At 45.9% G+C, this 6,137-nt stretch overlaps 1 pseudogene; it reads left to right on the top strand.

The window, feature by feature from the left end:
• Nucleotides 1-3,703: 3,703 nt before the first annotated feature.
• Nucleotides 3,704-5,474, top strand: LOC113017506 (craniofacial development protein 2-like; annotated as a pseudogene).
• The last annotated feature ends 663 nt before the right edge of the window (nucleotides 5,475-6,137 follow it).

Here is a 6,137-nt window from a genome sequence, read left to right as displayed (position 1 = left end):
AGAAGATAACCAGGACCATGCTGCCCTCTCTGCAGAACATCTACCATTGCAGAGTCCAGAGGAGAGCTGCCTCCATCCTCAAAGACCCCACACACCACCAACACGGACTGTTCACACTTCTGCCCTCGGGACGGAGGTTCAGAAGTGTGAAATCCAGAACATCCAGACTCAACAACTCCTTCTTCCCCACTGCTAACAGACTCTTGAACAGCTGACCTATTTTAACAGTAATAATAATTTTTGCACATCAGTTCATCTTACATATCAAAGCAGCATATTAAACTTGTAGATCATAAATCTATTTAATACTTCAATTTTTGTCTCCATTTATACATTCATGCTATTTGTATTTTATCTATTTGTACATATTAACCGGCATCTGCGTGTGGACAGCAGAGAAATAATTTAATTGTACAGAGAGATGCTTTTTCGTTGCACACATGACAGTAAACGCTTTGAATCTTGAATCATCTCCAGGAGGTTAAAAGGGTTGGAGCTCAGCAGCAGTCACAAGATGCAGATGAGGTGATGAAGAAGAGAGCGTTCAGTAGAAAAGGCCAGTGAGTTCATGGAAATGCTGCTTCTGCTGTAAGACACAGACCTATAAATGCATAAATGCTCCATGATTTTCATTTCTATCCATCATCTTGAACACTGGCTATAAATGTGTTCACTTCATTGTTGTGTGATTGGGTTTCTTCACGTGTCTCCTTCAGTACAAATAATGGACTGTTAGAGTGTGTGCTGTGTGTTTTTCTGACGCATGCAAATTCATTCCAACAAGAATTTCCCCTCTGCACTTTAGTTTTTCTTCTTGTTATGTCTGTGTTTGTCCACCGGGTGTCTCCCTCAGCTCATTTTCTTCAAATCAGAAGCATCAGATTTGTGGAGACGCTCTGCCTGCCAGACACAGCTCAGGGCAATAAAACATGTCTATCCTCCACAATATACAGGCCTGTATCATTTAGTTTTATATTTAAATGTATGGGGTGGCACGTTGGTAGCACTGCTGCCTCACAGAAATAAGGTCCTGAGTTCAATTGTACCATTAGACCGGGGTCTTTCTTTGTGGAGTTTGCATGTTCTCCCCGTGTTTCCGTGGGTTCTCTCAGGGTACTCCGGTTTCCTCACAGTCCAAAGATGTGCAGTTAGTGGGGTTAGGTTAACCCTTTAAGACCTACCATAGAACCAAGTCCGCCAGAGCTTATATTATATTTTTACATGCTGTAGTGCCATTTTTGGGAGCATTTCAAGTTGCTATACATCAATACAACAATTATAGCCCAGATTTTAATAATATGTATTCATTAAGTGCATAGTAATTACATAAATTGCAAAAAAGTGCAATAAACTACAAAAAAATTGAAAATCGTTTTTGCTTTTTTAACATATATTTCTAGTTAGAGAAATTTAAGAGGCTTATCCCTCAAAACTGTAAATACAAAAAAGTTGCACAAAATAGTTTCCTACCACAGGAAATTTATTTTGAGTGTCTTCATAGTTTTATTTTTGAAATACACCAATTTTTATATACTGCAGGAAAAATGAAAATAAATATTATACTGCAAATTTGCAAAAAAGCAGCATATGCATCAAAATAAACTATTTCCAGCAGTGCAATATGAGTCCTAAGCATCCCAGAAAAGACACAGAAAGTCATAAAGTCAAAGATAACTTTTAAAAAGACCAGTATAGGCCCTGAGGCCCTGATGGTAAAAAAAAAAACTACATTTCTGTGAAAATAACGTCACTTCCGGTTTCGGGCAGGTAATGGTGGACATGCAAAAGTTCGCGCTGACGTCTATTCCAATGTAGGAAATGTTATGAACAGCTGATCGGATCGGCAAAGCGTGTTTCTGGAATATTATGTTTTTGTTGCTGCAAGTGCTTTTTATGCAGTTTTTGCAAAGCTATATGTGGAAGGAAACTGTGACTTAGGACAAGCTGATGGCATAAGGTGTAAGTACAACTCCTCCGGTTTCATATGCAAAAAAAATTATTGCACTAGCTTACGTGGTTGCAGAGCTACCAGGATTTAAAAATAGTTATGCAAAACAGAGCGTGCCCGCTCCGACCGGCTCTAATGGGTTAATTGGAAACACTAAATTGCCCATAGGTTTGAATAGAATAGAATAGAATAATCGAATAGAATAATCCTTTAATTATCCCACAAGGGGAAATTTGATTGTATCAGCAACATAAACACACATATACAAACAGAACAGGATACAGAACAGAAACATAATTTTTACATATTTACATCATGATGTAAACATCTATATTTGTTGGGAGCAGTTTTGATTGTACAGTCTGATAGCTGCAGGGAGGAAGGGAGGAAGTCTTTAGAAGTGCTCCCTGGTCTCAAAATAACCTCAGCCAGCTCAGCAGGTAGAGTCTGCTCTGATCCCTTCCTGTAAAGAGCATCAGGCTCCAGTCCAGTTTAATATTCAGGTGAACACCCAGATACCTATAAGAGTCTACTGTCTGAATTTCCACTCCCTGGATGTTCACCGGTGTTAGTGTGGTGGATCTGTGTCTGCGGAAGTCCACAACCAACTGCATGGCACCAGTCCAAAAAGTCCAGAGTCCACTGTCTGTACTCTGAGTCATCCTCACCTGTGATTAGGTCGACTATGGCAGAGTCGTCAGAGAACTTCTGTGGGTGGCATTGTGGGGAGTTGATGGAGAAGTCTGCAGTGTAGAGGGGGAAGAGGAACGGTGCCAGTACAGTTCCCTGTGGGCCCCCCGTACTGCAGACCAGCGTATCAGAGACACAGCCCTGTGTCCTCACATACTGTGGGCGTCCTGTGAGGCAGTCCAGTATCCACTGGGACATGTGGTGACCCTCCTGATAGCTCCAGCTTGTCCCTCAGAAGTCGTGCCTGGATGGTGTTGAAAGCACAGGAGAAATCCAAGACAATGATCCTCACAGTGCTTCCAGGCTTCTCCAGGTGAGTCAGAGCTCGGTGCAGGAGGTAGATGATGGCGTCCTCCATCCCGATGCCAGGCTGGTAAGCAAACTGCAGCAGATCCAATGAAGACCTCACCAGGGGGCGCAGATGGTTTAGAACCAATCTCTCAAGGGTCTTCATCAGATGTGATGTCAGGGCTACCAGCCTGTAGCTGCTGAGGTCCTTGGGATGGGAGGCCTTTGGTATCGGTACCACGATGTGGTACTTTCCCCAGTGACAGGCTCAGGTTGAACAGATATCCTAGGATGCCACACAGTTCATCTGCGCAGCACCTCAGGAGCCTGGAGCTGATGCCATCTGAACTTGCAGCCTTCCGCACCTTGATCTAGCGAAGCTCGCTTCTCACTCGAAGTGCTGAGATAGAAAGAGTGGATTTGGGGGGAGGGGAGTGTAAGTTGGAGTCCACAGAAACCGTGGGTGGGTGTGATGGCTGGGAGCTGAGAGGTGTGAAGTCCTGAGATGAAAGACAGGCACTCCCTGAAGATGAGGGAGATTGCAGCAGAGGGGACAATGCTGGGGGAGGGGTGGGTGTTTGATCAAACCTGTTAAAATATTTATTTAGGTCATTCGCCCACCCCAACTCCGCCATGAACGGTCCCAAGCCTGGATGAGAAAGGAGGAGGGTTGGGCGTCAGGCTAGCAACCCTGTAAAAAAAACCCTACCGCTACAGAAATGACAAACGAGAGCAGAAGTTTTTTGGCAATGTGGCGGGAATTCTACTTCAAACGGGATGACGGTGATGGAAGAAACCGAAAACGGCATCCAGCGCCCGATGGAAGCATTATTCTCCACCAAAACCATCACAAGATTTGGGACATGGAAGGTTCGCACGTTATATCAAACCGGACGGCTGGCTCAACTTTTGAAGGAGTTTGACGATTATCGGCTCTACATCCTCGGAATGAGTGAAATGAAGTGGATAGAGAGCGGCCAAATTATCAGCGATGGCAAGACGATCTTGAACTCGTGTCACGAAGATCGACATGAACATGGAGTGGGGCTTGTATTGAGCAAAGAAGCTGTGAGAGCACTCATTGGTTGGAAACCTGTTAACGACTGCATCATCACAGCTTGTTTCAGATTGGTACACACCAAGACAACCATTGTGCAAGTCTATGCGCCAATGGACAATACGGAAGTTGCTTTCAAGGACAATTTCTACAATCAGCTGCAAGACGTCGTTAATGACATCCCGAATCACGACCTTAAAATGCAAGACTTCAATGCCCAGCTGGGTGACAACCGATTAGAATTGGAGACAGTGGTTGGACCACATGCATCTTCAACGCATCTCAGTGACAACGGCGAACGATTAGTATCCTTCTGCGAGCAAAATGGGCTGTGCGTTGGAAATACATACTTCCAGCACCGAGAGATCCACAAGAAGAGATGGTGATCCCCGGATGGGCGTACATTCAATGAAATTGATTTTATCTGCATCAGCCAAAAATGGAGGTCTGCTTTGCATGACGCAAGGGCCTATCGAAGAGTGGATGTTGGATCTGACCACCACCTAGTCAGAGCGGAAGTCAAACTCAAACTCTGGAACCAAAGACAGCCCGCACCAAAGAAACCACTCGCAATTGAGAAGTTCAAGGACCCAACCGTTGTCAACGCCTTCACTTTAGAACTGCAAAATCGTTTTGCCGTCCTTGGAGAAATGGAAGACGTCGAAGACCTCTGGACTGGCCACAGGGACGCCACCGTGGAGTCCACCAAAAACACTATCAGAAGACGCAGAGGAAAGAGAAGCGAACAGTGGATCCAAGGAAGAAAATGGAAACTGATCGATGAGAGAAAAAATCGTGAAGCTCAAAAGAGAGCAGGCCAAAAACCGAACAAGCCAGAGGGGAGGGAACCCAACGATACGGAGTTAGATCAGCTAGTGAAGAAAAGCTGTTGGAAAGACAAGAAAGAATGGCTAGAACGAAAAGGTGCCAAAACTCAGGAAGAAGCAGATCGGAATGACTCTAAGACATATACCGCATCGTAAATGAGTTTACTGGATCAAGGACTAATGCAAACGTCCCGGTCAAGGACAAAAATGGGATGCTCCTGATCACTCAAGAAGAGCAAAACAAAAGATGGGCCGAACACTTCCAAGAGACCTTTAACCAGCCAGAGCCCGCCACGACGTACAATTTTGAGGCGGAGGATGCCCAACATGAGTCAACACTGGCAGAATCATCGAGGAAGTGAAGATTGCGATCAAGAGCATCAAGAACAACAAAGCGACTGGCTTAGACGAAATACCAGCAGAGATCCTGAAACACGGCAACCAAGCCCAGGTGGAAGAATTGATGACCCTGTTCAACAAGTGCTGGCAAAGTGGCACAGTGCCGGAGGACTGGCGGAAGGGCGCCATAGTCAAGCTACCAAAGAAGGGCAAGACCTCCGAGTGTACCAATTGGAGAGGCATCACCCTTCTCTCTGTGCCTGGCAAGCCATTCTGTATTGTCCTCGTTCGACGACCGGGGAGTGCCTTCGACCAACGTCTATGAGAGGAGCAAGCTGGGATCCAAAGTGGCCGATCATGCACGAAACAGATTTTCGTCTTAAGAAACATCATCGAACAGTGCATCGAGTATCGGCAACAACTCGCCATCAATTCCGTCGATTCAAGAAGGCCTTCGATAGCATCCACCACGATTCTCTTTGGCAGATCCTGCGCTTGTACGGTGTCCCTACAATCTTCCTCAACATCTTCAAGGACCTGTACTTGCGATCGTGCTATTGCGTTAAGACCGGAAATGGCCACACCGACTTCTTCAAGGACACCACCGGCATCAGGCAGGGCTGCATCCTGTCACCACAGCTTTTTCTCGTTGCCCTCGACTACGTCTTGCGGCGAGCTGGTGCCCGTATAGGAGCTGGCATCCATTGGTCTGATCAAGACCGTCTTGGCGACCTCGATTTCGCTGACGATATCGCCCTACTCGAGGAAGATGAGCTGAAGCTACAGCAAGGAACGACCGATCTAAGACAAGAAGCCGGCAAGATTGGCCTGAGGAGCTCTGAAAAGTCGCAGATCATGCACGTCAGTTCCAAGGACCCATGATGGGGGATCTACATCAGGACACAGCAGCTAGAAGAAGTGAAGAAATTCCCCTACCTCGGTAGCGTGATTTCCCATGACAGCGATGCGGAGGTGGATGTCAAATGCT

Source organism: Astatotilapia calliptera, unplaced genomic scaffold (genome assembly GCF_900246225.1).
Source record: "Astatotilapia calliptera unplaced genomic scaffold, fAstCal1.2 U_scaffold_14, whole genome shotgun sequence".
Classification (NCBI taxonomy): Eukaryota; Metazoa; Chordata; class Actinopteri; order Cichliformes; family Cichlidae; genus Astatotilapia; species Astatotilapia calliptera.
Note: the sequence above shows the minus strand (reverse complement) of the source record. Positions and strands in the feature narration are given on the sequence as shown.